The sequence below is a fragment of the Petromyzon marinus genome, chromosome 15 (assembly GCF_048934315.1).
Source record: "Petromyzon marinus isolate PM22_M1 ecotype Great Lakes invasive population chromosome 15, UKy_Petmar_22M1.pri1.0, whole genome shotgun sequence".
Lineage (NCBI taxonomy): Eukaryota > Metazoa > Chordata > Hyperoartia > Petromyzontiformes > Petromyzontidae > Petromyzon > Petromyzon marinus.
In genome coordinates this window covers 10,082,221-10,108,162 of record NC_133681.1, presented here as the reverse complement: position 1 = coordinate 10,108,162, position 25,942 = coordinate 10,082,221, and the positions used below count along the sequence as shown (strand labels likewise).

General features: G+C 43.3%; 1 long non-coding RNA gene across 1 annotated transcript; it reads right to left on the bottom strand.

Annotated features, from left to right (window-relative positions):
- Nucleotides 1-2,022: 2,022 nt before the first annotated feature.
- Nucleotides 2,023-24,318, bottom strand: LOC116942651 (uncharacterized). Its single transcript, XR_004402826.2, has 3 exons — nucleotides 24,169-24,318; nucleotides 12,128-12,166; nucleotides 2,023-3,231 (listed from the first exon to the last, which is right to left on the bottom strand). It is a non-coding gene; the product is annotated as an uncharacterized LOC116942651 (long non-coding RNA).
- Between the last annotated feature and the right edge of the window lie 1,624 nt (nucleotides 24,319-25,942).

Below are 25,942 nucleotides of genomic sequence, written 5' to 3'. Positions count from 1 at the left end.
ATCTAAGTGCGTGGCAATTGTTTGCTTCAGTTCCGTGGATACAGAAATATCTCCGATTCCAGACACATCTTCGATCTTACTTGCACAGTCGTCCAGAAGCGGGAAGTTTGCGAAGTTATTGTTCTCTGTTCGTCGTTTCCATAACGGTAGCTTTTTTTGAAAAGCCTTCAGGTGTTCTTCCGCTTCCATGCTATTGACTCCACCACCCTGCATCTGCTGATTGAGATGATTGAGAGCTGCGAATATATCAGCCATGTACGCTAAAATGAGAATGAACTCAGGATTTTTGAAGCAATCTGCATGGCAGTGTTGGTGCTCTTGCAAAAACAGGGCTAATTCCACACGCATGGCAAAAACACGATTCAGCACCTGTCCCCGGGATAACCACCGAATATTAGAATGGAGCAGAAGTACCTCAAATTCAGAGCCCATTTCTTTACACAGCTCACTGAAGATGCGGTGCCTCAGAGCACTTTTTCGCACATAGTTCACACATTCCACCACAGTTTTTAATACTTCTGCCATTTTTGGAGGTAAGGTTTTTGTTGCCAACGCATGCCTGTGCAGAATACAATGCGTCACAATGATGTGTGGTGCATCGGCCTTTACTAGCGCACCAAAACCAGACTTTCTTCCCAGCATGACTGGAGCTCCGTCCGTACAAACTGCAGAAACCATATCCCATGAAAGATTGTTGTCTCTGAAGAAGTCATCCACAAACTTCTTCACATCGGCTGCCTTCGTTGTTGTTGTAAGAGGCTTACAAAATTAAAACTCTTCTTTTATCATGTCGTCTTTCACATAGCGTACAAAAACAACAAGCTGGCTTAGATCAGAAACGTCTGTGGTTTCGTCGAGTTGAAGGCTGAATTTTGCCGGGCTTGAAATCAGATCCGCGACTACTTGAGCCAAGATGTCTTTACTCATGTCTTCCATTCTGTCACTGACGGTGTCATTTGAAAGGGGAATTTGGGATAATTTACCTTCGACCGCTGTTCCGAGTATCAGATTCGCCATCTTTAATGCAGCTGGTTTCACAAGTGTTTCACCAATGGTGTGTGGCTTACCCTGCTTTGCGATCAGGTAAGCAACTTCGTACGATGCTGTCAGGATCGGTTTGTTAACAGGTACAAATCCAAGAGCAGGCAGAGTGGCCCTTTCATCGAATCTGGCTCTCTTCACCCTGAATTCAGCAAGTGTTGTGTTCTTGTATTCCCCGTCTCCATGCAGCTTCAAGAAGTGTTCCTTTAGTTTTGCCGGTGCAAGACTAGAGTTGCTCAACTTGGCGTTGCAAATCATGCAGATAGGACGCTCACTCCCATCACGTTCCGTGATACATGAGAATCCATGTTGTACATATTCGTCCGACCACTTTCTTCTTTTGCCCGACATAGTTAGTATGGATAAAATATTAAAGAAATCACACGACGTACGACAACAACAGTCACACGTTGACTACTGAGTACGCACTAAATTCCCCGCAGCGCTGATTGGCCAAGCAGTGTAGCATGATCATCTGCAGCCAGTGATGGCCAAGCGGGCCGTGTGTGTCATCACAAATTTACACAATAATTCAAGTGTGTCCGGACCTCCGTGGCGGGGGCTCTGCCGAAGCCCTGAGATCGACTCACCGAACCCCTGGGGTTCGATCGAACCCAGGTTAAGAACCACTGCTCTAGAGCCAAATGGCCACCGACTTTCGAGAATAATGTTGACTGGAGTGGCCGAGTGGCTCAGTAGTCTAAATGTTTTTTTTTCAAGAGTCGTACAAATCTTGTTTTTGGAGTAAAGGGTGTGTAATCCCAATGAGCAGTTTGCAGATATATTTTGAGCACAAGCATGTTTGGCCATGTATCCGTTATTTATATATATGTAAAAAGGACATTTGTGAATATGTGTGTCCGAAATGTTTAGCATACTTCCCGACATGCAAACTTGAAATTTGGCACGTGGGTTGCTTCCAGACTGTAAAGAATGCAAAAAGTCTAAAAATATACTTTTGTATTTTTTGTGGGGGGGGGGGGGGGGGGGGGTGGCGCAATAATGTATATATTTTTCACGGCAAGTGAACAGTGACGTCACATCTGTGATGTCACCCGCATGCGGCAGCGTTACGTAGTGTGCCTGCTGACATCACGCATCCCCCCCCCCAACTCTCTGTGTAGGCCGTGTATTAATCCAAGACAAGAATCCTAGTCTTGGGTGAAGCCGGGTAGTAAAGCTAGTGTTGCATAATTTTTAGCTATGGGAGGAAATTGGAGTACTTAGGAGGAAACCCACCTCAGATTTACCCGCACCTCCGATTTGCACGGTTGGCTACATACGATGCAAAATAAGTTCACAAATACAAACTCCACACATAAATTCACCAAGTTGGAAAACTCAGGCCCTTCTCATTGTGAGGCACAAGTTTTAACCACTGCGCCACCCTGCAGCAATCAAGCTGAAATTAAGGTTAAATCAAGCTGGGAACTGTTAAAATGCATCTTCCCTTCCCACTGCGTTGCACATATAGATCCTACTACAGTAGTTTGCTTCAGTTAAGCTACCCGTGGGCATTGGGCAGCCATAGAGAAACCTGCCAACACTTGTATCGATATGGACTTGGCTGAGAAGTGAAATTCTGCAATAAAACACACCCCGCGTTGTGTTCATTGTGAGTTCTGCCTCATTTTAATTGTCAGTAACATATCGAATAATTAAGATTTTTATTATTTTGGTCTTTCGATAAAGTCACGTAGATAGGTACAGATTATTAAATATAAAATATTGGGCAGCCATATTATTTTTTATTTATTTGAACCTATCTCCGTGACTTTACCGAAAGATCAAAATAATATGAATTCCTGTCACGAAAGCTTTAAGTCAATAATTAATATTTTATTTTTACATAACTGTAATGCATGAGTCCAACAACTGCAACCCATATCACTGCTGCACATGAACTGATCTCGGCGCTCCATCTCCATGGTGGTCATCCTTTCAGGCGCGCCATCCTTTTGCTGCCATCCCATCACCATACTCCATCAACCAGCATCCCTTCTCGCAATGGTGTTTTATCTTAGCCCACTTACTTTTCTTAACAATCAACAGTCAATACGATTTAGCTTTGTTTCCCGGTGCGTGTGATCATCTTCCTGCCTCCATTTTCAATTCCAAGTGTGCATCTCTCCATACTCTTCAGTTCTTGCTTCATGATCCATATTTCCAATGTATGTCGTTGTTAGAAATCTGCACGGATTGAAGATGTTATTTTCAACCAAACTGATATGCTCCTTTTCATCATAAAATTTGGCTCTTTAAACGTGCTTCATCGTGCACAATTAGAGTATTTTTAAAATCAACATCTTAATAAATACAATTTGTACGTAACTTTGTAAACCCACTATTGTATTAAGGCCTTCCCACACCGCATTGAGCATGGGGGTTGTTTGACCATACTTCATCGTGTTGGACAAGTACGGGTTGCTGAACATGGGACCAGAAATCGGTTCAGAAACTACTCGCTACTGACGTTAATTGTGGCCTGGAATCAAACTCGGGCCACCAGGTTTATAGTACAGTGCACTAACAACTGCATCATCGATTCTCCCAGTTGATTCTAAAAACAGAGTGGCTCATGCACTGCGCTAGGAACCTACTGACCAGAGTTTGAATCCTAGTCATCGCTAACAATTACAATGTAACCCGGATTTACAAAGTGTCTAAATGCCACCGCATCTCAAGACGATGTACAGAAGTGGGAATACGTATTTGAAAGGAAAGGAAGGTTGAGCCTCGAGATCAGTGGTTTTTAACCTGAGGTGCAAGCACCCCCTGGGGTGTGAGATACCTTTTATGGGGGTGTGAAATATACCAATTTATTTTTCGATTTAAAGCTTTCGTGACTGCAAGGATTCATCTTCTTTGGTTCTTTCGGTAAAGTCACGTAGAATGAGAATAAAATAATAAATTAACCAACCGGCTACCATGAGAGATTCGTTCATGAGGCCATTCACATATACAAGCACAGAGACAATTTCAACCGAGAAGATGGATTCTGGCTTAGTAACCATTGGGAAGATGTTTTAAACCATTTCCGTTCTTAATTAATTGTATTTTACGATGACCTTCAGACCGCAGCTCTTTCGCCAGCATTGACTCTTAATACCTCTCACACCACGGTTAATGGTATGGTTTACAACATGGAGTATAATAGCGCCTCGCAGCTGTCTCTCTCCCCCTCCTCTGTTCCGACCATGGATGAACTCGTCTGTCTGAACGGGGCCCGTAGCTATCCGTGTTGCTAAAGTTGAGGGTAAGAATCCACCCATTTTTTCACCATATAGCATTGTGATATATAACGACTTATTGTTGGTAGCTTAGCTGATTGGAGAATATAGAGTTTATTGATAACATTAAGGTAATTTATATTTTAGTTTTTTATTGGTTCACTATGTAGTATTCATTATATATTGTATTGTATACCAAGTTACTGTGAATAGCTCAGATGTGTAGGCCTTGACTTCAACATAGCCATTTCTGTGACCAGTCACTAGCTAATCACTCAGTTATTTCAATGCTAAATTCTATGCTAATTCCTTTGTCAAGGGGTGCCTCTGCGGATGTGTATGCTTTAACTTAGCTATTTCAATGCTAAATTCTATGCTAATTCCTTTGTCAAGGGGTGCCTCTGTGGATGTGTATGCTTTAACTTTAACATAGCCATTTCTGTGGCCAGTCACAAGCTAATCACTCAGCCATTTCAATGCTAAATTATATGCTAATTCCTTTGTCAAGGCGCTTTGTTTCTTCTCACACAGCTTAAAGGTCGTGATCTGAGCGTGGCTTTTTCACTCCAGCGCTTTCCTACCAGACAGTCTCGTCCCTTCACCTGATGAAGGCCGCTTGTGTTGTGGCCGAAACGTCGTGAGAATATTATTGTGTTATTTTATTTTATCAATATACCAATTTATTTTTAGAAGGTAAATAAGCAAAAATCACAAATTAAGCACGTAAGTACAACTACTTTGTTTCATCAAACATATGAATTTATTTATATTATACATTTTTAACGATTGAGAACCGAAGGGGTGCAATTCTGCAGGAAAGGTTAAGAACCACTGATCGAGATGAATAGGGGAGAGGAGGCAACAGTGAAGAGGGCTGGGGGAAAGAGGTTTGAGGGCAGCAGAGGAGAACGGGCGACCCTCCCACAAAGCCAAGGTTGGCTGGGGTGACCGCAAGCTCCGGCTACTGGAGTGGAGAGTGCATTCAATGGAGGAGGGTGAGATGAGATGGGAGAGTTAGCAGGGGTTGGTTCATGGAGGATCTTGAATACGGGGAACGGTCTTGAAACTTATCTGGCGTGCATTCTCCAAACTGGCCTGACGTGTATATTTAATTATCAATACTGCTGAACAACATTACACATTATTGTAGAATAATGCGTTTTTAAGTGAAATGTGAATACATAAAATAAATTAGTTCCAGAAAAAAATCGTCCGAGCCTATCCATTCCTCAAGATATTCTAATGTTGATGGATTAACATTCCAATCCCAGCTCCATCCGAATTTTTTGTTAAAATTTTATTGACACCGATCCAAACTTAAGGTTTACCCATATTAGAAAGATATAGTGAATGTGAATAAAAATATATTTAAAACAATGTTGCTGTCATTATGCCCACACATTCACCCAAACACACAAACATAGGAGAAACAATAATAGTAAATCATCTTCACCATGGTATAATGCCAGCGAATACACAGAATCACTCTTTGTCTCCCCATTGGGCTTCATCTCCCTTTATTCATGGTCTGCCTCATGGCAGGTATGGGGGTGATTACACAGGAACTTCCTGATATGGTGTTGAGTTTGGTCACGTGACCAGGAAGTTACGATTTAAGATTCTCTTAAGACATGAGGCAGGGTGTCAGCCATTACACAGTACAAAATGGAGGCGCAAATAGCGTCTCAGTGAAGACAGGTGCATCTGTTCATTGTGTGACTTTAAGAAGCATTGTGTGTAAGTTAGTTTATGTTCCTATAATACTGGGGATGCTGTTTTAATGTGAGGCTTGCCGTTAAATTGTGGTAAATGCCTTTATAATGCTGTTAAATTGTTATGATAAATATGAGGCCTAGTTAACAACGAAGCCTGCCACTTGCATTATTGTGAATGTTACTTGTAGTTGGATAAGTTGAGCCAGACTTGTACCCATGTAACTTTAATGTGATTTTGAGAGCAAGGATTAAGAAGTACGTCGTCCACAGTTCAATGTTATCTGCAGCGCTGTACATTTAGGCTGCAGTATGGGGCCGTCCATAAATGACGTCACGCGATTTTGGCCGATTTTTGACCCCCCTCCCCCCCTCGTCACACGGCGTCACAAAAAGTCAGACCCCCCTCAAATATGACGTTACAAAGCTCTGCCCCGCCCCCCCAAAACCATATTTCCATTTTGAAAATAAAACATGCTTCAAATCACTTTAAACTATTGTCATTGTAGTGCGTATTTAATGTGGTGCTGCACTCTGATGTTGTAGAAGAAAACACGTATTAAAAAGGAGGCTTTGTAAAGCTGAAATTTAGCATAAAATTCACTTGAAAATATTCAACGTCTAACTAAAACTGCAGATGTTCAGAATATTATATTGAAATTCTTATAATTATAAAAAAATAAAAGTAATTATAACTATTAAAAAATACTTGAAACTTTATGATAGAACGATACAAATGGAGAGAACAATTATAACAATCACATTCATTTCATATAATGAAAAACCCTGGTAGAATCATTAGAATCAAAATGTTTAATAACAATCATTCAAAAACATTAGAAAAATTATGCTTCTGCATTCTCCCATGGAGACGCAAATGAGCCTTCATGTAATAAATAAAAGGTGACCTTAGTAAATTTAAAGAATCATATAGTTAATAATTAAAATTAATCAAAAATAATATTGTTATAACAAATCTATTTAATTAATATTTATTTAAAGTTGCACATGTTTACGTGACGTCACATTTCTCAAACCCCCCTCCCCCCTCGTCACACATCGTCACAAATGTCTGACCCCCCTCCCCCCCTAGGTGCGTGACATCATTTTTGGACGGCCCCTATGGCGATTACACGATGTGACCTTGTTTATTCTCTTGTATAGCTATTCAGTTCTAATGCAGGTGCCTGGTGCATCCAGGACCTATTTTTGAGTTTCATGTTATTTAAGACAATGTTATGATGCTCCTTGTGTTCATTAATTGTATCGATATTGCAAGTATTAACAGATGTTGTATTTTGTGCTGTTTTTCCATCAGTTTTACCTCGTTCTATTCATTAAATACGTTGGAGGCGGATGCTAACCCTGGCTTTGAAGGTTCATTGAATGCGAGGTTAACTACTCGGATAGTGGTGCAAATACCGGAACATTCACTTAGCTGACTTTGTGCATTGAAAAGCTGCCATTAAGTGTGTCCTTCCAATATATCGGTTTCTTGGAGCTTAAGTAACTCCTGCATGTCCAAACATTGTCTTTGTGCCCACCTCTAAATTTACATTTTGCATATGTGCTCAGCTTTTGCAAACATATAAATGCTACCATTGGAGAACATTGGAGATAGAGCTACACGTAGCTTCACCTTTGTTTGTTTATATAGTATTAAACTCAGTACTGTACCAACAACCGCCATTCGGCACTAAGTGGAGGTGACGTCACCACGACGCTTGTGCCAGGCTTTGTGCACGTTGAGGCCACATGAAGTGTCGAACGCCTGCTGGCAGGAGGTCACGGGGCAGACCCAAGTGCCAAGGGTCAACTGACGCAGATGAATGGCTGATGCACCACCTGTGCCCCCTACTGTGCCAACTTGCTGTGCTTTAGCCACCCGGCACTCCACTCATTGTTGTGAGCGTTACTCCTCCCCCCTCCATTGTTGTTGGAGAGCGACTGCCTCCAACTGCACAGTAGCGTCCTTCACGATCCCTCCTCCACACAGGCCGATCTTGACACCGCTGGTACCAGTCATCGGAAAGTCCAATCAGCTCCACATCCTCCTGGCCCACATCACTCCATCTCTTCTCTAGCCTGTGCCGCACCTGTTTAGCCCCCTCGATCTGGCCGAACAAAAGCTGTTTAGGCATGCGATGGCTGGGCATGCAGGCTACATGACCCAGCCAACGCAGCCTTCCCTGCCGGAGGAGCTCACCAATAGTACTTTGACCAGATCTTTCAAGGATATGTGAGCTCCTCACACAATCCAGCCTGGTTAAACCCGCGATGGATCGTAGGCAGGCTAGCCTAAATGGCGGAGATGTACCAAGCATAGAGAAGGGAGGGAATGACTGTGGCCGAGAAGACCTGAAGCGTCGTGTGGAACAACAGACCAGGTAGCTTCCACACAGCGTTACGCAACTGATGAAATTATAATGCCACTCGACTGATTCGGAGTGAGACCTCTGCTGTCAAAACGGAGCCGGTCATGAGCACACTGCCCAGGTATGGGAAACTCTCCACAACTGCCCTATCACCAATTGGGAGTTGTGGGGGTGGAGTGTCCGATAATATAAAATACCCAGGCAGGTGATTAGTTTTGGTGGGGCTGATGGCAAGTCCCCACCTCTTAGCGGCAAGCTCCAGGTTCAGCAGCAGCAGCGCATCCAACTCCTCCTCTGAGTGAGCAGCAATTACCAGATCATCGGTATACATAACATGGTTGAGCAATAGGGAGCCATCACTTGACCGCACCTGGGCATTGATCAGCCTCCCATTGTATCTGTACCAGATGGAAATTCCTCTGGTACAGTTATTGAAGGCGTCACGAACTACATGGTCGAAACATAAGTTAAATAATGTTGGAGCCAGAGCACATCCCTGTTGCACCACAAATTAAACAGGGAATGGCTCTGACTCCCAGTCATGTAGTTTTACCCAAGTCCGCTCATCATGAAGGTCCTTAATGATCGTGAACAGCGGGCCAGGGACTCCAAAAGCACGAAGAACAACCCAGAGCCCAGGCCTACTGATGGTTTCATTGGCCTTGACCAAGTCAATAAAGCAGAGGTGTAGGTCTTGTTGGAATTCCCTACACCTCTGCTGTAGCAGACGGACAGAAAATATGGCATTTGTGCAGGACCACCCTTTCCTGAAACCACATTAGGGCTCCGCAAGCCTCTCCTCAGCATGGCTGGCAAGGCGATTTTGAATAATAATACTTGCCAGGATCTTTACCGGCACACTGAGGAGTGAGATGCTGCTGTAGTTGTAAAAGTCTGTGCGGTCCCCCTTCTTAAAGAGGGGGGCCACCAGGGCATCCTTCCAATCCTGTGGAACCCATCCATTGGTTCAGACTGTTGTTATGATGTCAAGTAGGGTAGTCTGTGCACAAACGCCACCCTCCCTCAGCATTTCGCTTGGGGGATCATCTCTGCCCGGTGCCTTTCCTGGTCTCAGGCTCTGGATCACCTTCAGTATTTCCTCAGCAGATGACACCTCAGCCAGCCACTTACAGAGGGTGACTTTTTCTTCCAATATTGGAGGCACCGCAGACTCAGCAGGGTCATCCTCACTTTTACCCATTTTGTTTTCTAGGCTGAGGGATTCCCCTCCCCCAGGACCTCACAGAAATGCTCAGAAAATCTGTAAACCTGTTCCTGGGGGTCGTAGATTGGATCAGTTTTTTTACCCTAATGATGGTCATAGGCGTGGCGCTGCAGGTTACTTTTTCGATTGAGTTAAAGAGGGATTTGTGATCGCCGGCCATTGAGGCAGACTCCATCTCCTCAGCCAACCGCGACTACCAACCATCCTTGCAGTGCCTCATGGCTCTCCAAACTGCCGAGCGAAGGCTGCGGTAAACCTCCTCATTCTCTGACGTGGGATACTGTAGACAATGAGAGTGGGCCAGTCGCTTTTTCTCAGCAAGCCTGGACACCTCTGTCAGCCAGGGTTTCTGAAGAGGTCTGGACCATGTGCCCAAAGCAGCCATTGCAGCTGCATGAGCCACAGTCCTAAACCTCGCCTATTTCCCCTCGACATCAAGATGAGTGGGGGACGATGCCAACCCCAGCCGCAAGCGATGATTAAATTATCGCTTGGAGCTTTCATCAGCTAGCTGAGACCATGCGACTATAGGTTTGAATGGGGTCCTGGGTGTACACCCACCACAGGAGTGGAAGAATAGCAGGCGCATTTTACAGATGGCAAATCGAAGATCAGTGGGCAGATCAGCTCCACGGTAAGTCCTGGTGTCAAGGATATGGGCCCGCATCCGCTGTTTCATCACTATGTAGTCCAGCAGATGTTATTGCTTGGACCTGGCATGCACACATGATGTTGTGTGGATGCGCCGATGCCGGAACAAAGTGTTAGTAATTACAAGCCCATGGGCTGCACCAAAATCTAGCAGACTCCTACCGTTGTTATTGAGTTTATCTAGCCCATGTCTTCCAATCACTCCAGACCAGGTGCTAGTATTATGTCCAACTCAGGCATTGAAATAACCCAACAAGATGACTATCCCGAGGGGCCACTTAAGCCAGCACCTGTGATAGGAGGTCATAGAAGGCATCCGACTCATCGGCTTTGCCTGTATCCGTCCACGGATGTTCGTCTTCAGTGGGGACATAAGTAACCACAACCACCACTCCTCACCTCTGGTTGATGGGAAGGTGAGCCTAAAGTAGCCTGGGGCTTACAGCTTCCCACACCTCACTGCCACTCTCCCACACCCCCTTCATTATTTTGTTCAGAAGAAGAGCCACTCCCTGTTGTTTGGCAGTCTCCTGCCCCGAGTAGAGGACTGTCCATCCCTCATGGTAGCAGGATCCAGGCAGTACCAATCCAGCTCCCAACAGAGGAGTGGCAGCCTCTCCTCCGCAGTGAGCGTTTGAACATGCCACGTGGCCATCCATAGTTGCTTTTTGTTGTTTCTGGAGGAGCCCCGAGGGTAATGATTCAGTCTCCTGGCTCTGACAAATGGGGTTTGGCCAGGAGATGTCATAGACGCCTGTCCCCACGGGGCCTCCGGCACAAGCTTAATAAATGTTTTACCTCGTATTTAAGTGGTAGTTAATTGAAGGTGGAGGGGTTACCAGCTCCTCACACCTGTCCAGAGCCCCCATTTGTCCACTGTGGTGGTTACAAATGTCATGAGGGGAATGGTCAATCTAAATTGGCCCTCTCTCCACGGCACTGCCCATCACACCATTGCCATCCGGCATCACGAGGAGGTAGGGAGTTGTTTTTGCTGGACTATACCTATCAGGTGTTCACATAGCATGGAAAGGGAACATGATTGGTGTGAGATTTAATAGACCAAAATTCATTGCAAAAATGGCACTTTGTGCCAATCACAAAGACAATTAAGCTATGTCAATACCAAAGCATCAATTTGAATACGAAATCCAGCTAATTTTAAAAGTGGTAAACCGGCTGTGCAATGCAGACCTGTCTTTCTGATGCACGGTATTCACGTGGGATTTGAAGCTCTCGAAAAAATGCTTATGTCTTCAGAGTGAAAAAACCCACCATGCATGGATTAGCAAAGTGATAAATGCCGTGAAACAAATAACTATATTTTACAATACATCATCACCCATCTACTCTGTAGAAAAAATATATTTTTTAAAGAGACAGCACGATCACTGTGGTTTTTCAAGAGTAGATTTCAGTTGATGATGAATGGCAACTGAAGGGTGGCCAAATAATGAGGCATTTAAATTAACTATGGACTGTTAGCAGAGCCCAGTGTGAAGAATTTAGATGAATCTCACCAGGTTGGCAAGTTAACATTTGCCTCCCCATCGTGCATGACTTACGCTCATGCACTAAGCACTCACCACCTTCTCTTCACTTCTCTACAATCACCAAGGGCTCTCATCGTTAAAACTACCCGCCACTCGCCTAATCTCAGGAGGCATTGATTTTCCTATCCTTCAGCATCTACTTGCCAAATCCCTCTCCATCCTATCTCCTTCACCAAATTCAGGTGTTTGCGCCCATCAGCAAAGCTGATCTCAGGGCAGCATTGGTCAAATTGGGACCTCTCAAACTTCTAAAGGCTCATTCATCATCATAGATCTCCTGCTGTCTAGTTGCTGATGCCATCCATGCCAAGTGATCAGGAGGCATTGGGAAAGGACTTACCTCGGTCGACTTGCCACTGGCCAGACCCATTAGTGTGGCCTGCAGGACAGAAAACAAGCTGATGAGCACGGTTGGCTATGTATGGTGTAAAAAGTTCAACATACATATGAGTGCTGCCTCACGCACCTCTTACATGAAAGGTAGCATCGAACCTTTGGAAAGCCCTCAATGTCCTCGATCCCAGCAGCAGCCGGGCCCTCAGTCACAATGATCCACAAGCATCATTAAAGCTCACAACCTCCTTCAGCATGTACTTCACGAGCGAACTTTGCACCATCGTCGAAACCATTATGGCATCCCTCCAACTTCATGCAATCCCCTCGCATGCCACGGCCCCCACCCTCGTGACTTATTCTCCTATATTCCTGTGCTTGTTCTTGCCCATGCTGCCAGAACAATGGTTTAGCCCTAATCCAAGCACTGAACGTAAAGTCGTCTCCTCTGGACACCCTCTCCAGTACACTGCTCAAACAGCGCACCAAATAACTTTCTCGTGATCGCCGATATCGTTGGGTACTTTCTTTCTTCCTACAAAACGAGCCAGATCACCTTGTTGCTCAAGAATACAGGACCTTAAAACTGACATGGCAAGATATCAACCATTACCAACCACTTAAACCTCTCCAAACTCTTGGGACTGCCTTGCCCTCACCCAGCTTAAGGCCCATATTACCCCCTCCCCAAACTTCTGCTCCTTTCAGTCTTCACCTTCTGTTTAAAACAACTCACCTGAGACAGCACTGACAAGCGTCCTCAACAATTTGTATATATTTCCCCCATTTTAGACTCCGTTTCAATCGATGCCACTCGTTTCTCTCGATATCTATACATCCTTTGACACCATGAGCCACTCTTTCCTCATTGGCCTCCTGGAATCGGACTTCAATGAGTTGCCCAGCCCTGCAATGGATTTGCAGTGTCCTACCTCTGACAATAATGTCATCGGTCAGAGTGAGGGAGTCATCATCCGCAAACACCAAGTTTTAATGCAGAGTAGCTCAAAGTAATTTATGTCCTAGGCTGCTGTTGTTTGCGGCCTCCTTGGATCCTATCGGCCACCTCAGTGTCAAATACCATTCAGATGCAGATGACTACTCTTTACCTCTGTTGAATCCAATGATGCATCTGATTTTCCCACAGCAGCAAGAGCAAAAAATGTCACGGCCGTGCCCATTATCTTTGCCGTAAAAAACGCATTTGAAATCTGAAAAAAAGGATTAGATTTCTTCAAAAAATGACATACAATTCAAGAATTTGGAGAAAATCTGCACTACCTTGCTGGATTTCAGTGATTTTAAGTGGGGATAGCAGTTTTATATTGATAATGGAGTGGTGTGCAAATAAATCGTTCGAGCAGGCAGCAAGACAAAAAGTGTTCTTCCGGGCAGCGATTATATACTTGGACCAAGTTCATTGCAATTCAAGGGAACTAAGTCGAACAATACTGCAAGAGATTCAGAAAATATTGGCCATTGCTTCCCGAGTCAGGACATGGACTTGTCAATCACCCTCCGTATGCAGCATACTGTACATATATTATACTGTAGATATTATGTATGCATGCAGTACATCGTATTGACAAAATGGATTAGTTAAAAATGCTAAATCGCCAAAACACATTCTACATCAATCCCCAAGGGACCAGGAAATGGACGATTTTACAGGTTGTGCAATTAAGAGCTTTCTTCTATTGACACTGCTCATTATTGGCTCAATATGGTGTAACTGGAACATTAACATGCTGCATGTTCAAGCCTTAAGCGATAATACATTATTGCAGTGGCTTTGGGAGACTGCTTCAAAAGTGCCTGGGTTCAAGACCCCGGGCATACAAAAGATAACTGTATATTGCCAGTAATAAAACTACATTAGAGCGAGTCACTCTCAATCTGTTGAAAAATGAATGTATCCAAGGATCCGTGTGCAGGTGATATCTGACCAGTCCTGGCTTTACAAAGGGATGTGTATTATAATTCACGTGGATATCTCAGCATTTTTCTATTCACATGAGTTTGGGGCAGAGCTCAGAGGTTTCAACTCAGAACCCTGTGAGGAATAAGGGGTACAATCTGTGCAAGTTGCATGACACATATGGCAGAACGAGGAAACTAATGTGTAAATCGGCCGTGGTCATCTCTGTTGCCAGCACAAGGCAAATGGTGCCAATCCCACCTTACCATGACAAGGGCTAATCTCGTACAAATAATATTACACACTTCCTATAATAATAAATGGCAATTATTTACCCAAAAATGCCTAATTCAGTTTCAAGAATATTTAGGAGCATCCTCCATTTGGAGTATTTGGGCCAATTGCATTAATGGGTGTTTGGGAAGTTAGAGTAAACCATAGCACCTAGAGAAAACCCACATAAAACTGAAATCTCTGCACTAATATATTCTATTTACAAGCAGGTCAGATCCAACGATAGGACCAAATATACCTTTGGACCAAATCCATTGATGCACTGCCATCTATTGGCACCTCACAGCCCTCACAGTGGTATGACTTACATGGCCCCAGTATGCACTGGTGGTCACCTATTGAAGTGTAGTAACATCGCTGGATGTCAACAGGCTGTGGATGCAGTACAGACCCTAGAGGGGCACAGCGTGCGCTGAATAATAGCGCTAGATGGCACCATGCTTTAAGTGGAGTGCCGAACCTACAGGACAAGGTGTGTGGGTGCCGGCCGAAGGATGAGGTTATGTGAGGCCATGGCACTCTGGTTGACCTGGGAGGACATGTGACCGGTTAAATTGACAAAGGGGCCTCAAGAGGGGACTAGGGGGGGGCGAGGGGGTCATGTGATTGGGACCCAGATCCTTCCCGAGGATTCTGGAAGGAAGATGTGGCCAAGGGCGGGGCCGGCCATTCCACAGATAATTTAAGCCGGGTTCTGAGAGGGACCAGGGTGGTTCTAGGTTCTTTCAACCTTTTCCTACACCACCTCAATTCTAGACATCCCGCCATCAAATTCACCATGGAAGTGGAGAAAAATGGCAAGCTACCATTCTTGGATGTTCTGTTTGAGAGGAGACCTGATGGCTCACTGGGGCATTCTGTCTACAGGAAACCCACCCACACAGATTCCTACTTGAAACCTGAATCCCACCACCACCCAGCTCAAAATAATTATCTCATCAAAACGTTATACCACAGGGCACATTGCATTTCGGACCAACACCACCTGACCAGTGAATTAAAACATATACACCTGGCCCTCAAGAGAAACGGATACTCTGACCGTACCATCCGCCAAGCTGTTTCTCCCTCCATACAGAAACAACCACTTGATACTCCGGTCAAAACCATCACACTTCCATATATAGCAGGCGTTACTAAAAATATCTCCAGAATTCTAAACAAACACAAGATCCTGGTCCGGTTCAACACAGTACACAAAATCTGTGACCTGATCCCATCCATGAAGGATGTCTTTCCTGACTTACAGTACCCCGGGGTTTACAAACTGAGCTGCACCTGTGGTGACTGCTATATCGGGGAGATAAAACGACATGTCTCTGACCGAATTCGCGAGCACAAATAAGATTTGAAACACGGCAGAACGAATTCTTCTGCCGTAGCTGATCACTGTTACATCGCTGTGGGTGATCATGATATAGTTTTCTCCGATACCAAGGTTCTCTGCAAACCCACGGGTTTTTATCAGAGATTTGTCCACGAGGCAATTCAGATTTACAAACACAGACACAATTTCAACCGAGAAGATGGTTTCAAATTAAGCAATCATTGGAAAGATGTTCTAAATCAAACCAAACATTAAACTAACTTTCAATGGTACAGTATATTTATTCAAGTAGTGGTATTCCAAACTTTCACAGCAGCTTATGTCCCTTCACACCAACGTTATGTAAACTCCCCCACCCCCCACCGTGCCAGTCCAGTACATAATTTTATGCTAATTCCTTTGTCAAGGCGTTTTTTGTTTCCTCCCACACAGCTTAAAGGACGCGACCTGGGCTTGCTGTCTTCACTCCAACGCTGTCCTCTGGACAGTCCAGTCCCTTCACCTGATGAAGGCCACTTGTGTTGTGGCCCAAACGTCGTGATTTTTTGTTATTTTCTTTTTTCCTACGTTACTTTACCGAATAGAACCAAAGACCAGGGTGGTTTTTCATCCTGGAAGAAACCCTTCATCTGCGTTCTACGTTCAACGAGTATCCAACACGTGGTCCCGGGCCGAAGTCATTGGTCCCAGTCTGTAGTAGCTAGTGACGTTGTAATTCGTGTAGTTCGCCTGGTGGTCACCACCATAAATTGTTATTATGTTAAGGGGAAAGTTACCCCATGTGTTGGAAATGAATAAATGTGTTGCCTCCAAGTCTATGGCTACGACTCAGTTGAACACATTACACAAGCACCAACTGGGTTTCCAAGATCCCAAATGAGTCTGGGTGCTTTCGGGGTAATTTTGATCAAGGCCAGGCAACATGGTACACACAATTGCCGAGCAATGTATATAAAATAGTTTCAATAAGTGTGTGCTCATTATACCGATTAAAGGGATGGACAGGTTCTCCTGTCAGGATTAAAACTGAAACTCGTATGATTTGCAAAATGTATATTGCTACGCTTGTTTACCCAAAGCTTCAATTGTGGCGAGTGTCCAGATGAAATAAGGATAACTCATAAATGGAGAATTAACTCATTAATTGAAAGGTTTGGCGTTAAAACCCCCACTTATTATTGGTGTGGGTCGACAAAATGAGTATCCACATGCTGGGAAGTCAAAAGTGGTCATTCTGTGAAGAAATTAGCTCCCAACAGCGCGCAACGCTGTCGTCGAAATGAAAACACAAATTTCTGTTCGTTATCAAACAAGACAGAAACAAGTGCTATCAGTCTCCTTCTAACAAGTTGGTTCATTTCTCATCTAAGCTCTTCACCCATGACTGTTTGGCTCAGTGACCCACAAAACCACCCATCCAGCTCACTGCACAATTAATCAGAATTAATAATTTAACTGTGTCGCCTAATGCACTGCAGGGACACTTTTGCTGTAGACTACTTCATCAATCACGAAAAGGTGGTTATGCAGTAATGAGCAACATGGTTTTGTAATGGCCTAAATTTTCAGACTTGTGTGTGAAGTTCTGGGGCTTCACAAATTCCACACAAACTCGGCCAAACACTGCTTTGTGAATTAGGCCGAATTTAAAACTCTACAGGAATCAGGCTCATTGTCTCAATGGCTGTCGCTCAGAAAAAAATAAATGCTAAGGAATGTTTCACCCCTCACTTTACATGCTTTTTCCCCCAGTGGATTTTCGAACACTTTTCTTTTAATGAATATGGTCAGAATTGTAACATTGAGGCAATAATTCAATGTTGAAACACGATTTTTTCAATGTCAAACAAGCTTAGAAGGCTGACAAACCCCAAGCTAAACTGGTGTGTATACACGACACATCAGCGTGTTGAATGTGGTAAGCCACTCACGATCACTTGAGGCTTTCTTATTTAATGTCAAAGTAGAACGGACTTTAAAAAAAACGCATGCAAGAAGAACAGAAATTGCAAGCCACAATGCTGCCAAAATATATCTTTAAATAATTGAGAAAGAAATTTCAAAGCAAAAAATAGACCAACATTATTCATTACACCCTCTACAGTCACATGTGGGGAATCTGTTTTACAATGATATCTGATATTTAAGAGAAGTGGTAAGTACTGAGAATGGCAAGCACAGGTTACGGGTAAATATGTAGTGACATCGCGGACGTCACTGTGTAAGGCCGGCCCGGAAGGGGCACGGCGTGCGCTGTATTGACATCGCGGATACCCCGTATATGTGGGTGTAGTACCGGCCCTAGAGGGGCTCGGTGAGCGCTGAATGATAGCGCTGAGTGGCACCACGCTCAGCGTGCAGTGCCGACCCCTACATGATGGGGTGTGAGGGTGACGGCCACGAAATTGGTTTACTAAAGGCCATGGCACTCTGGTTGACCCCGGAGGACACGTGACTGGTACAGTCTACACAGGGGCCCCAAGTGGGGGCGAGGGGTGGTCACGTGTCGGGGCGAGATCCTTGGTCCTGGCCAAGGGCGGAGCCAGCCACGGCCAGAGCGGATATAAGCCAAGTCCCCAGAGGGACCGGGGTTCGGTGTTGCTGTTATCCTGAAGAAGTCTACGTTCTACGTTCTGAAGACTCAACAACACGTGGACCCAGACCCATGCTGTGGTCCGGTCCTTTGTAGCTAGTTACAGAATAATTAGCGCAGTTAGCCTGGTGGTCCACCACCATAGGTTATCTTGTTAACCCCGTGTGTTGGTATAATGTGTTGCCTCCAAGAAGTGTCTGTGACTGAGTTGAACTCACTACAAATATGATAAATTTGGCCAGCAGATTTAATATTATCTCACGGCCTTTCATTTGCAACAGGATGGAAAAACATGACACCTTTTTATAGTTGATCCCACTTGCAGAATGCCACAGCACTGCAACAACCGAGAGTCACATTTGTCAGTATCTACATTCAAATGCACGCAGGGCAGTGCTCAGTTCCAGTGCTGGCTCTGAGCCTGCAAGTGAAATTCCGTGGCAGGGGCTAGTTTCTCCCAATAATGACCACTGTTAAAACATGTTACATGTACTTATTATGCAGCTGGCAGAAGGCTGAGTGAGTGTGCGTCTGTGTGCCAATCCGGCTGTGTGTGGTGCGATTGGCCGTATAGATTGCAGCCCAGCGTCACGTGCGAGACACGAGAATGGCGCTTGTAATGCTCCCCAGATATTCAACTCATGCACCATTGCCATATACGCACTGCACTGCAAATGTGCAAGACCACTCGAGGTGAGGGCAATGCAGGGGCTATGGATAAGTCATACCATTCCTTAGTTAACTGTTTGCAGAGTCATTACAGAGGCCGCCGGGTGCACAGTGCCAATTTGTTGATGCAGAGCACGATGCTTTGCCCATTATCTTAATTAGGCGCATTGATATTGTATTTCTGAAGCATATTGTATGCTTTAAATTTGTAAGTATGATTATGAATTTCTGACCAATAATTAAAATGAGAAATGTTATTACGACTTTTGCCTGTTTGTAATTGCACTGCTCATATCAGACGTTAATGTAATTAGCAAAACATTTAACACTCACTATGCAAATCTATGCTTTTACCGAGAACAATAAAACGCATCCCCCACATGTAAACATAATTTTCATTATTGACTAATTTACCCATTTACTTATTCCTTAAACATTCTTAAAAGCACTTGCAGTCTCATCCGAGTATAAAGTAGACTATACACTTTAGTCTCAACAGTTCATTAATTTATTCCATTATAGTTCATGATGGATTAATAGTTATGCCATCTATGCAAAGCGATACAAGCAGTCGGTAAATGATGCATGCATTTAAACTATAGTTTTGTTATTTAAAATTTACATCAATGCCGGAAGCTCAAGGAGGATGAAGGGAAATGCATGCAAATCTTAGAATTGCTGTGTTCACATTAACCCTACGCGTGTCAGCAGTGATACGTGGCTGGTAACATCGTGATGGATGACATTTGCTTTCCCGTTTCCGAAATAAATGGATCAATTTATCAAGCAAAATCATGGCTGAACCCCGACATTTGCTTGTCAAAGATTACATGGTAAACTGTTAAATGCATCATTAACCATTGTCATGCAATGGATTAGTTCAGGGCCATGGATATTTATCGAACAACATATGGAGGTTGATCCAACTAAAGTTTCGTTATAAGGACGATAGGTTTTGCATTTTATAGTCATTATCCAATTTGGCTTGAGCACACAAAATGCATTTACTGATAATGCAGTTTTCATACTTTAGCCGAGTTGAGTGGTCAATATTAAGCCTTACGATCGTCACTGCAGGCAGCAGGGCTTCCAAAGTGGGAGCTTTTAAACAGCTCCCTAACTAGGGTCCTAAGGACCTTCTCTTCCAGGCAGGCCAGACATTTTGGAAGGTGGGAGTACCCACTCTTTACCCTACCACACGCGACTTGCTGATCACGACCCTTTGGTGGTACCACTAATATTGGTGTGAGAACAGAGGTCAAGGATGGGGGAGGGTGGGGTAAGGAACTTGCCTACTGTGTTAACTGCCTTGCCAGGAGATGAAACTAGCAACTGAATTGAAAGTCCAGTGTGTTGACCATTACACCATGGCAGTTTCCGTATGACTGGGATTAACCTCAATTCTATTATGAATATAAAAATGGGAAAGTCGTTTTTTTTTCTCTCCAGGATACAGGCACAGGTGCACATAGCCTGAATGTAACAGTACTGGTCATACCTCACTGAGCAGCCCACAAAAAACTAGGCCGGCTCATTTTGTCTGTCAAATCAATATGGAGGTTAGGTGAACACTTGTTTTATTTACCAGACATTTTTACCTTGGTAATCCCTTGTGATGGAACTGCAAATTTCCTAACATGTTTTTTTTTTAATAGAAAACGTGGATTCTCGGTTGTGCTCGTTAGCTCTGACAGGTCCGCATTATAGCGCATGTTGTTTAGCATGTACGCGTTTAAATCGAACAGACACACATCAGACAGATAAACAGTTATTACATTTCTTGAGTTGAAAACAAGGTTGTAAGAACTTAGCAAGCGAGATGATGGGATGGAATTCCATTGCGAGAAATTAAGCAAATATAATAAAATGGCTGGTTAGGGGCCGTCCATAAATGGCGTCACGCGATTTTGGCCTATTTTTGACCCCCCCCTCCCCCCCTCGTCACACGGCGTCACAAAAAGTCAGACCCCCTCAAATATGACGTCACAAACATCTGCCCCCCCCCCCAAACCATATTTCCATTTTGAAAATAAAACATGCTTCAAATCACTTAAAACTATTGTCATTGTAGTGCGTATTTAATGTGGCACTGCACTCTGATGTTGTATGAGAAAACATGTATTAAAAAGGCGTTGGAAAGCTGAAATTTAGCATAAAATTAATTTGAAAATATTCATCGTCTAACTAAAATTGCAGATGCTCAGAATATTATTGAAATTCTCTTATAATTATCAAATATTAAAAGTAATTATAACTTGGAACTTCGTAGTAGAACGAAGCAAAATGGAGAGTACAATTATAACAATCACATTCATTCCACAGAATGAAAAGCCCTGGTAGAATAATTAGAATCAAAATGTTTAATAACAAACATTCAACAAATGTACAAAATGTATGCATATCCACTCTCCCACGTAGAAGCAAAATACTCATTCATGGAATAAATAGGGAGAGCATGGATCTCTTCATCCTGTGGAATGGATATTCCATTCAGATCAAGCTCTTCTTCGTCTATCCAATCTGCACACTCTCCATTTTCTTCGTTCACGATTACAACCATTAGTTCACATTGCCGACGTGCAGCGACTCTGTGGCCTGATGCGTTTGGGCGGAATAATAATTGATTCCTGCTTGTGTGACACAGAGTAGCTGCACAGCATGACTAACGACGCGAAGCATGTGTGACATTTCTTGCAAATCCTATCGCTAAGCACATTGTAATGACGGACAGTACAAGTCATATGGAATCGACCGATAAGGATTTGAAGAGAGAGGAAGAATGTAATCCACTTTCAAACTTTGTGCTGCAAACAGAGATGGGAATTTATGAGATGCTCCGTCTGTTGTCCGTTCTGGAATTTTAATACGTTCCAATGAGTGATTGAGTTGGTCCTAGCTGGACTGCGGTGGGACTCATCCTTGATATACCTCGACGATGTTATCGTCTTCAGCCGTACGTTCGAAGAACATCTTGATCGGTTATGTGCTGTCCTCAAAATGCGTGTCGCAAATCTCAAATTTAAGCGACAAAAATGTCACCTCCTGCAAAAATCCGTGCGGTATCTCGGTCACATTGTCAGCAAATCGGGCATTGCAACGGACCCCGAGAAAACAGCGTGTGTTCGGACTTGGCCGACCCCCACGTCGGTGGGGGAGTTGCGAAGTTTAATAGGATTCGCGTCTTATTATAGCCATTTTGTCGCCGGGTTTGCTACCATCGCAAAACCCCTCCCACGCCAGAAGTTTAATTGCGCACAATTTATTATTTTTTGCGCATATAACACTAAATCGTGCATACGATACACTGAATCGTGAGGGGTTTTAATTTTTATTTTCATTTCCATAAGGGAACTCCGTAGTTAAATCAAACATCCTAAATGATTAAATTCAGTCACTCATGGTTCATGGTCGAACAATGGCGAAAAGAAGCATGACGCCATTTTCTGGGTACAAAGAACTACATTTAATGGAGGAATAATTAATCATGGAGGATGCATTGGCTATTGTACGCTTGCCGAATGACGTATATTTAGTAGGTACTCTATGATTAATTATCCCTCCATGCTCAAAAATGTCTGTTTGATATCTTTGTACCCAAAAACTTCTCTATATTATTATAAATGTTATCGTTTCATGTTTGCACTTCCTCTTCCTGACGAAGTATTATTCTCTATAAAAGTGTGACGTAGTCTGACTTCCGGTTCTTGTTTAACATTGTAATATAATCTATACTATAAAAAAGGTGACCTTAATAAATTGAAGTAATAAAAAAGTTCATCATGAAAATGTATCAAAATTAGTGTTGTTATAACAATTATATTTAATTAAGTATAACGTGTTGTTTATATTTAAAGTTCAAATTAGATTCGTAGCTTTCGTGACTGCAGGAATTACTCTTTGGTTCTTTCGGTAGTCACGTAGAAATAAATAGAAGAAAATCATAATAGAAAACGACGTTTTGATTGCAACACAAGCAACCATCATCAGGTACCAATAAATGAGAAAACAAACAAACATACTAATCTTGGAAATATAATGCAATACAACACAGAGAGTCGGTCAACAAAACAGTCAACACCCCACCTTGTTGATGACGTTCTTCCAAAGATTGAGAAATTTGAGAGAGAGACACGGAGACACACAGACAGACACACAAACAGAGAGAGACTCAAACGTAATCAACCAGGCTCTGCGTTAACTGCTTGCTAACCTGTGTTGCATTGCATTACACTTCCTAATTTTACTAAATTTGCTTTCTACCGTGCTTGTTTATAAGTCCATTCTCTCCTCCGGCTGCTATGGGCAGTAATTCCACACAACGCTCCGCGCTTGTTTGTTTAGAAGTTCAGTGTCCAGCTCGTCCGTCTCTTATGGGCAGGAATTCCACACATCTCCCCCTCTGCCCCCCGCCCCTCTCTCTCTATTTAAGGCCTCGACAGAGAGACGTTGTCTTTCTATGTGTCTCTGTTTGTCTCTGTGCGAGTCTCTCTGCTTGTGTCTGTCTGTGTGTCTCCGTGTCTATGTTTTCTCTCTCTCTCAAATGTAGCAATCTTTGTAAAAACGTAATCAACCAGGTGGGGTGTTGATTGTTTTGTTGACCGACTCTGTGTTGTATTGCATTATATTTTATATAGTTTGTTTTCGCATTCATTTGTACCTGATGATGGTTGCTTGTGTTGCAATCGAAACGTCTTCTATTATTTAATTTCTTTCTACGTGACTTTACCGAAAGAGCCAAAGAGTTATATTCTTGGTTCTTTCGGTAAAGTCACGTCGAAGGGAAATAATAAAATTGAAATATAAAACAATAAAATTATCACGACGTTTCGACTGCAACACAAGCAATCATCATCAGGTGTGAAAACCACAGCAAGAAACGTAGTGAGAATTTTATTGTTTTACATTTTTATTTTTTTATTGTTTCCCTTCTACGTGACTTTACCGAAAGAACCAAGAATATGAATCCCTGCAGTCACGAAAGCTTTAAATCAAAAGCTAAAGAGTTACTTCAAGTTGCGCATTTTTACATGTCACATTTCTCAAACCCACCCCCCCTTGTCACACATCGTCACAAATGTCTGACCCCCCTCCCCTCCATAGGTGCGTGACGTCATTTATGGACGGCCCCTTAGGCCAAAGGGTCTCCGAACTTCTTTCGCATCGTACGTCGTACGTAGCCGCTGCTGCTAGGATGACCGGAGTTCGCTTGATGGTTTAAGCTTCTTGACGCAAACGCCACGTTCGTACCTCACCCACGGCCCGGCACGCGATCCCACAGTCCAAACGTGCGGCTGCTGATGGCGACCAGAGTCGTTCAGTGCGCAGGGGATACGCCGGACGAGGCACAAGCCAGCAGCCTTCACACAACAAGAATTAAGGCTCGGGGGCCGTCCATAAATGACGTCACACACCTGGCGGGGGGGGGGGGTGTCAGACATTTGTAACGATGTGTGACGAGGGGGGGGGGTTAATAAATGTGACGTCACATCAATAAAATGCGCAACTTTAAATAAATATAGGCAACACGTTCTACTTAATTAAAGACGTATTAATAAATGTTTACTCCTGCAACATCAGAGTGCAGCGACACATTAAATACGGACTACACTGACAATAGTTTAAAGCGATTTGAATCATGTTTTAGTTGGGAGGGGGGGTGGGGCAGAGCTTTGTGACGTCATATTTGATGGGGGTCTGACTTTTTGTGACGCCGTGACGAGGGGGGGGGTTCAAAAATCGTCCAAAATCGCGTGACGTCATTTATGGGCGGACCCTCGTGGTTATTACCCACAGTTACAACAGTTGTTTGTATTATTCAACAGTTATAAGCTCGATAAAGTACGTACGGTCGAGCACATTACCAAACATGTTTTAACACAGAATAGCAAGTCTCTCTTAATTTAAAGTCTACATATATACACGACGCTGTATTTGCATACACGTGATTTAGTGGACAGACGATTCCTTGTTGCTCTACAATATGCTTTCAACTTAAGTTCGTGAAGATCCCAGCACTTGGTGCGAAACGTCAAACAGATAAGATGCGGTCCAACCCAAAAAAAAAACACATCCGACAGCTATATTAGCAAAATTGCACTGTGTAATGAACTCTTTAATACGGGTGTGTATTAGTTCCTGCAAATAATGGGATCCATTAAATGATAATGCCTGGCACATTCCTGCAAAGTCCTGTAGGTGCAAAAAGGGTTCAAAGTGGTTAATTTGGGCAATGCAGCTGTTGTTATTGGCCTATTTTCTACGTCCACTCGAGTTATATTACCTTTAAGTAATCACTTGAGCGCCATAAAGTCAGACTGCGAAATTCAATTACAGCCCCATGCGGCTAAAACTCTTAACCAATACACCTGTGATAATACCATCCAGCAACATTAGCACTGCCAATTAAAAGTGCTCCGACTTAATAGGCTACCGACACAACTGCGCACTATGTACTACTGCACATAAAAGTCATGATTGAAAAAAATCTACCCCAAGGAGAAGCACACTGGCGAACGCATCGTATAAATGTCAACTCTTTATTTCTAGCTACTCGTGGCGTTTGGTTGAGTGTTCATTGTAAAAATGTTAATATGTGTTGCAGCAGAAAGCTGCTATGGAATGTTTCTATTCTTTGACAAAGAGCTAAGAAATGTAAAAAAACAAATTTAAAGCAAGTAGATACCAAACGGCTAATTTTGCGATATATTCTGCACACATACAATCGTGAATGAATGGTAGATGAATAGGTCTAGTTATTTATATGCCTTTATTTTTTAATGCCTTTTTATAAAGACATAACGGTATTTTGGTTGACAACTTACGGTGCGAAATAATTTCATTACGCACATAGTGGCTTGCTAACACTATTGGTGTAAGCAGTAAAGCAACCGATTCCGCCCCAAAAAAACGTTTACCTAATATCTAAACAAGACGTATACATCTATTTATCTTCATGAAATGTATTGCCACCATGATTGCGTTGAACATCGGCATACGGTAAAAGGGGTTTATAGATCCTCGG